At 31.8% G+C, this 10,845-nt stretch overlaps 1 long non-coding RNA gene across 1 annotated transcript; it reads right to left on the bottom strand.

The window, feature by feature from the left end:
• Positions 1-2,496: 2,496 nt before the first annotated feature.
• Positions 2,497-4,162, bottom strand: LOC148781811 (uncharacterized). The gene is made up of 2 exons (XR_016058101.1): positions 4,023-4,162; positions 2,497-2,884 (listed from the first exon to the last, which is right to left on the bottom strand). It is a non-coding gene; the product is annotated as an uncharacterized LOC148781811 (long non-coding RNA).
• Positions 4,163-10,845: the final 6,683 nt, after the last annotated feature.

Raw genomic sequence — 10,845 nt, 5'->3', positions numbered from 1 at the left:
TGGCAATGGGTCAAGAGCTTAGCCTAGCAGGCCTTCCCTGTGTTTTCTGTTATTTTCTTTCTTTTTTGAATTAGTAGGCTCGGCTCGACTCGGCTCGGCTCTGCCTAGCTTGGGCCTTGGCTGGCCCATCCTGTTGCCAGTCCCATACACAAGGGAGCCAGTGTTGATGCTCCAAGGAGTACAGGGATCTTTTGATTTAGGTTTTTGAATTGAATTACGAATGGATTAAAGCGGTTGGAAAATTATTTGCTCTCTTTGAAGGAAAGCATCCCATGCTTTGTTGAGGGATGATCTTATCTACTATTTAGAATGCTTCAAAGCAATGAGCATCCCTTTTGGGGTGCACATTTATGATTTACTTTTTTATTGCAATAATTGTGCATCTCCCTCGTGTGTCTTTTCTATTAAGGGTGTGGTTTCTATAAGGTTGCAACCTTATGCACCTCCAAATTTTATCATAACATGTAATTTTGGTGTAAAAAGCTTTTAGGATTATCTTAAAATCTATTTTTATCTTTAATTATAAAATTTAAAAATGGTTAAAATCAAGTAGATCTATAAATATATGAAAATCTTGAAAATGGGCAGTCAAGATAATGTGTTGCAATATGCACTATCCCTTGGACTTAAAATCTTTTTTTTTTTTTTTTTTTCATATTCATACATCTTGATGTCGAGATGATCAACTAGGAGATTTTTCACACTAAAACATCCTTTTCTGATATAATTTTTAGGTGCATCTTTACTTCTACATTTTAAGGTTGCAACCTCATATAAACTTTTTCCTTCTATTAATTAAGGAAAGTTAAGAAAAAATTAAGGGGTGAATATGTGTTACGAGAATAAGAAAGGACCCTAATACTATAGACATTGCAGGACACATTCTCCCTCTTTAGAGGATGAAAGAGAACGATTACACACCCAGAGTAAAAAAGAATCCTCCAAACAAATTCTATGGAATCAAATAAGATATATTTATTATTATATAATACAATATTTATCAGTGCTAATTATTATTTTTCAACATTGCCAAAAAATGTTACAATCTTTTGTCTTAATGTAGAAAATAATTAGTATGAGAATTATGTCTATATTCATGTAAATACCTTCCGCAATTTGTTAGGCATGGGGAGATATAGTATTTGTCACATATATTACCCAAGGGAGAATTGTTTCATGCGGGCTAGACCGTATTTATGTAAATAGGTGGTTCATCTAAAAACAAGTACAACTAACAGTCCAAATATTTTTTTAATATAACTATTATTTCTAGTTTTCAACTTTTTTTTTTTCATATTCATGATCTCTATGTTAAATATTATATATTCTCTAAAAAATAGAATCAAATTATATTTTAAAAATACATTTATTGCAAAGCACTTATTTCTATAATATGCGGGTTGGCCGCATAGAAACCGTGTCCTTTTGAATGTGCTCAAAATTTGCAATGAATGTAAGATCTGTAACATAAAATTGCTCTTTTGATAGAAATTTTTTACCCAATTTATGATTGTGCCTTTTGTTAGAAAATCCAACTCAAGTTAGAAAGTATCTTTCAACACTCTACCTTTATAACAGCCTTATTTGCATTGGATCTATTCTATAGGTTGTACCAGTGGTTTAAAAAACGGATCGGTGCCCTGGATCGGGCACCTAAAAAACCCATTCGAATAGGTGAATCAGTGTTTCGGATCGGAATCGGCCTTTAAAAAAATATAAAAAAATTGTTAAAAAGTCTAAAAAAATTATTATAAATATTGTTTTTTAAGAATCCAATAAGAAATATGGGTACTATATTAAATATTTTCATTTTTTTTGCATCAATATGCGAATATTGAAATGTTCTTTCCTTATATGAACTACTGTTAACCATTAAATTTACATCACACAAAAGGAGAAGTATAGAATTATCATGAATGAAGTATATAATCATATATGGACTACAATAAAGCATATAATTCGTAAAATACCACCTAATACCAAAATAAAAGACGATGTTGTTCTTCATCTTGGCCACGTTAGTACCATTGATTGAATTCGCGTAATAATTCATTGACTCGATCTAATAACGAATCATCTAAATTAATTGGCACCTGATATTAACTCACAGTTTTAATCAACAAAATGTTTTAAAATTAATTAGTCAAATAACCCTAAAATTTTACTATTTGCATTAAATAATTGACAATAAAGTTGAACAATACAAGTTATTTTCACATGATAATTATAAATTGACAATCAAGTGAATATAATTCACAATTTAATCAATAAATTATTTTAAAATTAATTAATTAAAGAACCCTATGAAAATTCAGGCCATAATCTTCAAAATCGCATGTGAACACCAACAATCACGATTTTTTCAAAATTCGATCAACAAAACTTTGTTCACACAAAAAATAATAAAAATTATATCATTAGTTTTACGGGAAAAAAAATGAAAAATTACATAAAACCCCCAAAATAGACTTTCTAGGCACTTTACCTCCACCCTAATTTTTCTTAGTATATTTTTCCCAAAAATCAAGTTTTAAATAAAATACCCCCCAATACAAAAAGTTCATTTTATTTTTGATGAAAATACCCTTCCCATAAATAACAAATCATTTTCGGATCCCAAAAGGAAACGTCGGATCGCAATTGTATATTGTCAGACCCATCCATTATGCTGAATCGGAACTGTACACTGTCGGGCCACCTATTCTAGACACAATTTTCAATTTTTCCGGACCGTAGCTCACAAATGCTAGACCGTTCATCAATCTAGAAACAAATGCTGGACCGCCTCTTCCAAACTCCAGACCGCCGTGATGAAGTGCCAAACAGCCATGGTGAAGTACCGGACCATTCCAAATAAGTGGCTTAAGTGCCAAACCGCCTCTTCCTAATGCCGAACAACCATGGTGAAGTGTCAGACCGCCATGATCAACATGTGAGGTAAGGGAGGGATATTTTCGTTTCGTTTTTTTTTTTTTTTTTTTTTTGAGTTGGGGAGTATTTGCTAAGAAACATGCTTTTGGGGAAAAAGTTGCTAGGAAAAGTTAAGTTGGGAGTAAATTGCTTAGAAAGTCCATTTCTGGGGGTTTTATGCAATTTACCCAAAAAAAAAAAGCCCTAGATTGTTATTGAGAAACTTCAAATCACAAATACACCATTAATCGACCAAAACCCCCTAAAATAGGCTACAATATCTTGTGAATAATAGTATTAAGATAAAAAATCCTCTGATTTGATAAAAAAATCATGCCCTCTTTTGCATACAATCGATGAAATGGCAAGAAAATGAAAACCCTAACCTATTATTGAGAAAACGTAACTTCAAATCGCAAAGACACCATTAATCGACCAAAAAATCCAAAAAATAAGCTACAATATCTTGTGAATAATATTATTAAAATTAAAAATCCTCTGAATTGATAAAAAAATCGTACTCTATTTCGTTTACAATCGATGAAATGTTGGAAAAATGAAAACCTTAACCTGTTCTTGAGAAATCGTGACTGCAAATCATAAATACACCAGTAATCGACAACAAAAACCGAAAACATGCTACAATATATTGTGCATAATACTATTGAGATAAAAACCCTCTGATTTGGTAAAAAAAACTTTCCTTTTTTCTTTTGCATTTGATGAAATGGTAGAAATTTTAAAATCCTTACCTCCTCTTCAGAAACCGTGAGTTCAAATCACAAATCGACTAGTAATCAACCAAAAAACCCAAAAATAAGCTACAATTTCTTGTCAATGATACTATCAAGATAAAAAAGCCTTTTATTTGTTCTAAACTCTTGCCCTATTTCGTCTCCAATCGATGAAATGGCGGATTTTTTTCAAAAAACGATGGTGGTTTTGTTGTTAATGATCAATAAGACTATAAAGTGATCTATGAAGGCTGCAAAGATTTGATTTTGCTCAAATAATTGATCAAGAACCTTCAAATCGATGGTAGTTTGATAAAAAAAAACCTTGCCTTCTTTCATCCGCAATTGATGAAATGGTGGAAGTTTTGAAACCCTTACCTGTTCTTCGGAAACCGTGAGTTCAAATCACAAATCCACCAGTAATCGACCAAAAATCCCAAAAATAGGCTACAACTTTTTGTCAATGATATTGTCAAGATAAAAAAGCCTTTGATTTGATCTAAAATGTTGCTCTATTTCATCTGCAATCAATGAAATGGCGGATTTTTTTCAGTACGGTTTATGGTCTTAACAAAAAGATGAATTCATGGCTTCAAATCGATGGTGGTTCCATTTTTATTGATCAATAAGACTGTAAAGTGATATGTGAAGGCTGCAAAGATTCGATTTTGCTCAAATAATTGATCAAAAAGCTTCAAAGTTTGATCATTGAGCTCAAATCGTTCAACTTTCATTGTTCATCGTTGGAACTCGGTGGAATTGACGAGTTTTTTTCAATAAATTGGGGGGAGTTACATTTTGAAGGTTGTCAACGGTAGGAATGGGTTATCACGATGTGGTAACTGGTTGTGGGGATGCTACCACCATGACCGCACCCCCTTTCCTACATTCGTTTCCGTTCACATAATGGAAACACACACAGCAATCAAAGACGACGTGATGCCAATTGGCCAGAGTATGAATACAAGATGTGGGGCCAAGGATCGCTCTCATCAATCCAATGGCTGATGGGATGGCCACATGGTAGTTTGACATATCTCATTTAGAGAATGGGGCGGTGGTGGTGGTACAATTATTCCTCAATTGAAAGTCACAGCTTCCAAATCTCACTTAACACATTAAAAAATCTGACTATTTCTAAAATTGGTAGGGGCCTGATCTACCAAAAAAACACTCTACCTTCTTACTAACTTAGGACATTGCATCAAAGGATCTTTTGAATTCTTTAGACTTTAAGTAACACCCTTGTGAAAATATCATCAATTCGATCTTGGTGAGCACCAATGCAAGGTCAATTTCTTTATTTTTAACTTTCTCACAAACAACTGATGTTGAGCTTCAATATGCTGGTTTTTGTGTGGCTGGCTGGATTGCATTTTAGTTATCACACCGTGTGTTCACGGGTCCTCAATGACGTGAAATATCTCCAATAAGTTTTAGCTATGTTCTCTCTTAGGCCCCATTGGTTCCCGGGAAATGGGTGCCTCTTCTAGAATTTGTGTCTCATGCAATTCGCATCTCCTAGACAATAAGTGTTTGTTGTTTGGATAACATCTGATAAGAGACCTGGAAGATGTTTATCTTTTGTTTGGATTGTCTGGAAGATGTATCTCTTAAAAGTTATATAGTATAGTATTATAGTTATAAATATATAATTAGCTATAATTATTGTAATAATTATAGAATTATATATTATAATTATAATTAATTATATATTATTATATACCATAACTACAATTAATTATAATTTTATATATTTCATAATAAGTATATTTTATAATATATAATTAATTATCGTTATAATATATAATTTTACAATTTTTTTAATTAGATATAATTATTGTAATAATTATATATAGGGTTTTGTTATATATAATATATATTATAATATAATATTATAAATTAAAAATACATTTTATAATATATAATTAATTATAGTTATAATAAATAATTCTATAATTATTATAATTAGATATAATTTATTATAATAGTTATATACTTGTTACATATAAATATATATTATAATATTATAAATTATAAATACATTTTACAATATATAGGACCCGGTTTCTATGCGGCCAAGCCTGCATATGTAGAAATGCGAGCCTCTTAATAAATCTATTTTTGAGAGGATTTTAAGACTTAATTTTTTAAGGATATGTAATCTCTAACATGGGGGATCATGAATATGAATAAATAAATAAATTTTAAAAATTATAAATAATAATTATAGTAAGAAAACATGTGGACCACTAGTTTCTATTGTTTGTTGATGGAACACCTATTTGCATCCATCTTAAAGATGGATGCTTTACACTTTCTGGACCGCATATGTAGAAATGTGGTCCAGCTCGCATGAAACTATTTTCCTTACAGTTATAATATACAATCCTATAACTATTATAACTAGATATAATTATTAGAATAATTATATATAATTGTCGCATATAGTTAATATGGTAATTATATTATTTTATAATACATATTAGTTAATACAATTTTGGAGGACGTCATTGAAAATTATTTTCTCGAATGACTGATATGGTTTTTTGCCCTTTTGACTATCATCCCTTCTAGTATGCTTATGAAACTTTTAGATATTATTTCTTCAGTGCCATCTCCAATACGGAGTAGGAAAGGAGCAAATGACAAGTTAGTTCTTTTTTCATGTTTTGGTCTAGCTATAGTTTAGTGACTTGGGTCCATAAATAAAAACGTGTTAGTGAATTGGTACAATTCCTCCTCTAGTTTCACAGGTGGTATCGTAGTAGGATTTGTCGAAAGGCTCCACCAAAGATCATTATTTCCCCCCAAACAGTAGTGATAATGACATAATATCTTGAAAGGTTATATCTACTACTTCAAAATCATAATTCATGATCATTAGTGCTTCGCCCCCTATTATAATTTGAAAATCCCTTATTATATTAGAAAATTTGCTTTGCTTAGGTATTGCACATAGAACTTAGTGTAGGACTTAGAAGGATTTTGGAATACAAAAATGAGTTGTTCTTTCATCAAGCAAACTTTCTTGCTGCTATTTTTTTTTGATAAAATTAATCAATCAAGAATTACAACCATTCAAAAAAAAAAAACATAAAAGAAAAACATTTGAAACAATTAGATATAACCACCCCTCGTTTTCTCAGGCAATCAACAACTTTCTTCTAGCTATTCCTGATGAGCCTTGAGGCAAAGCCAATACGTTTCTTGTCGCCTTTGCCAATAATACACAATACTCACACCATGACCATCTTTAATATACCATTTTGTTCTGCACCACAACATCCATAATGCCACCAAAAGCCTTTTTTTAGGAATTGTTTGATTAACTGATACGCTATAAATCAAGGTCATATATATTTAGTATAGTATTGTCTTGCACTAATTGATAATCATAGCCCCGGTTATTAGTGTTATGATCGTAAGAGCGCAAATCATAAGTCTTAATACTCTTTTACTTGTAATGCAACAAATGTTCCAACTCCTTTAGCAGTCAATTTTCAAGGTATAGCGTTGTGCAATGGTTGTTACACTTGAAATCCTGAGTCATCGAATTTATCCCAAAGTACCGTAACATTATTAGGCTCACAGTATAATAAAATAATAACAAATACTTGTCTCAAAGCCGATGCTATTTTGAATAAGGTACACTTCAAGCAATGTTTAATGACATTATCACTTTTAAACAATCCACATAACTATGTATTTTTTTAAGGTCTTAGAATGGTAGTTGCCAATACGGGGTAGATCATGAAAGGATATTGGCCCTCATACATGATTTAGCAGTAACCAAAGTAATCTCTTTCTCCTTCAGAGAAGGACACTATAAAAATTTTGTCTATTACAAACTTATGTTTTCTTGATAGCCAAATCTTTTTTTAGTTATTATATACATAGTACTGTGGAAAGTTTTGATACATACATCTCTCCTCATCATGTATCATCCTACATTGAACAATAATAAATATTTAGCAAGATTTATTTGTTCTAGTCCATTTGATTATTGAATTTCAAGTCTAAACACTGTACCTATTTGCGCAAAGAATATTGTCAGCATTATACATGATAGCTAGTCATCTTCAAGTATTGCTGAAATGTAACTATTTTCATTAATTGAACTACTTGATAATTTGGTAGATGCAATGGGAGGTGATAAACATTTGGAACAATGCCACTGAGATCAAATGAAAAAATTCTCCATGTGGCCTCTGGTGTTGATATCCATCTTGCTTGTTAGAATTCTTGGATCTCGTTGATAATAGTTTCTTTTATCTCTAGCACAACACCTATTTGTACTCTATCATGCCCTTTGTAAATGTACTTGTATAAATATTTTACGACTTTTATATGTGAAGAGTCTCAGATTTCTCCAAAGAGATTCAATGTCCATTGATCAATATAGATTTACAAACTTGCCTTAAATAGACAAATACAAATGACAATAATAAAAATAAATCATAGACACCTATACTATATCTATATTATACCTAGACTTACTATAAAATACAATATCGTATCTATCCTTTATATATATTGATTACAATATATACCTTCCATATTAACCTGGTAGACAATATTTGTTTTCTTTTCATACTCTCCCTCAAACTCAAAATGATATGAAAGTGCAATTGGAGTTTGAACACTAAGGGGCTGTTTGGGCACCTGAAAATCTATTACAAGGAAATATATTACAATCAAATATGAGATTTGGTAAACTTTAAATGGAAATAAATTATACAAGATTTCTCCAAAATATGTGAAATCTATTATGCGCAGAATGGCTAAGAAATCCACTATGCGGTTAGAGGGTAATCTAAGCGCGTCTTTTACCCAAAAAAATCCTCTCTCTCATGTGCCCATTCATTAACCTGTCATTCTCACTCTCTCCTGCCTACATCCATTTCTACTTTGTCTCTCTAAACTCAATTCCATTTCTACTTTCTCTTTCTAAACTCCACTTATAGGTGTTTGTATATACTGCGCACATCTATTTCTACACTTTACTTCGCATATCCATTTCTACATCCCTCTATCCCCAATTTCCATTTCTACATCCCTCCATCCCCAATTTGGGTTGTAGCCCTCCTCCAAAGCCATCAACTCTCGTATAAAATAAAAATAATAAAAATAATAATTGGTAATCAATGAGAAATTACATAACACATTCATAATAAAAAATTTCACACAACATAATCCACATAAGATATTAGTAAAAGCCCAAAAATTTCACACAAATACCTCTTTAGTCTCCTCCAATGCTTCAAATTTTTCTACTGAAATTACCAAACCTTCTAGTTTACTAATCAAACTTCTTCCTATTTTTTAACTTGTACCATAAAGATTTTGAATTTTGTATCATAAATTTATTATTTTTTGAAATTATATAGAGACACATTTCAAAGACTTCTATAAAAAAATAAATAAAAATAAGGCTTATCACAATAAAATCATGTTATTCTAATCATATTATTCAATGACTTATCCTATTGAAACCAAAGTTTAATCATGTTAGAAGACATGTGATTCCATGTAAGTGCCAAAGGCATGCAAAATAAGTAGGAAATGATGTCATGATGACTTTAGAATGGTACAAGTTATTATTAGAAAATCTTTTGAGAATGGTGACGATGTTATTATTAGAAAATATTTTTGGAATGGTGTGATGATGACTTTAATTCCATATTTCAGTAGAATTTTGTGACAAAAAAAAGAAGAAATGATAGTTTATAAGCAAGTGCTGGTAAAATGTTGGTAATGCATTTCCCATATTTCTTCCAGACATAGCCAAACAGTAGCAATGTATTTCCCAAGTTGCATCTAAATATTACTCAAATAGTAATAATCTATTTGCAAGAAATGTGGTACACAATAATGTATTATGCCATATTTCATAGACAATATATTTCCAGGTATCCAAACGACCCCTAAGTTGTAGAAACGAGTAGTTGGATCTTCACGTGTATACTGAGATTGTTTGATCTACAAGCACAAAAGAACATCACAACAAGGCAGGATCAAGCAATGACAGATCACCAAGCCTCAGAAACAGAAGGTTCGAATAGAGTAAGCTTGAGCAACAAACAAGAACTTCATATCATCTCCAGAGACAGAAAAACAGCCGAGTCAACCAAAAAAACACAATGTCACTTGGAAGAGCCAACAAAATTCGGTATATATCCAAGACAGATTCGACAACTCATATACCTCAGCAGCTCGCAAACCAGAACATATAGGATCAAGTAACAGATTAACAAACTCGATCTTACAGACAACACGAAGAAAACCTATGAAACAGAACATGATTTTTATTTTAATTTTTTTACACCAGAGAAAACCTACTATTTTCAGTGCTCAACAAAATAAAACTATTAAATAAAAATCATTCACTCTCTCCTTAAAAGTTATAACAAACAAGACCCACCAAGTTCAAAGGATCAAAGGAATCAAGTAGCGACTAAAAAACACAAGAGGACGACCAATCCACCAACCAGCAACAACCGGAAAACCAGCGACCCCATTCAGTTTATCAGCAACTACTTTAACATCAACTAACGAAGCAAAAACTTCAACAACAACTCGTGCACCTTCAACCTTCTCTCTTGCAACAAACTAATATGCAACATCAACAACAAAAGATCATTCACTATCCAAGTCGAAGAGGCCATTACCTTCCAAGGAAGTCAGATTCCATCTAGATGTCGAGAAAGATCCGAAGAATTGAACATGAAGGTTGCATCTAATATGCTTATAGAAACATGCTTTTTATACACATCGACCTTCGTCTTTGCCTCACGAGAAGAAGAGGAGGGAGAAATCGAAGAGGAAAATACTGCAAACTTGTCCATGGGTAACTCCAAAATATCTAAAACAGCTGAGAAACCTTTCATTTCCAGTGGTAGTAAAAAATAAGAAACCCCATCGGAGAGAGGGTTAACATCAAATATGGTTGTTTTTTGGTGTTTCAGATTTATTTATTTTAGGGCGAATGATGATTTTCTTGTAGAACTCCAGTGTTTATTTTCTAGTAGATTTTTGGCCAAACTTGGTTTTCCAGCTAACTAGATCAGATTCCAATGGATCTGGACCCTGAGATCAAGATCTAGAGGCTAAATAGGCAGAGGGACGGAGTGATTGCTTTTCATAATGATCAAATTGGAACATGATCGAGTAATAACATATTGACAGACTTGATCGTACA

The sequence above is a fragment of the Amborella trichopoda genome, chromosome 6 (assembly GCF_054954075.1).
Source record: "Amborella trichopoda isolate Santa Cruz 75 chromosome 6, AtrichopodaSantaCruz75HAP2 v2.0, whole genome shotgun sequence".
In the NCBI taxonomy this organism is placed as follows: Eukaryota; Viridiplantae; Streptophyta; class Magnoliopsida; order Amborellales; family Amborellaceae; genus Amborella; species Amborella trichopoda.
This window is presented reverse-complemented; position numbering and strand designations above follow the sequence as displayed.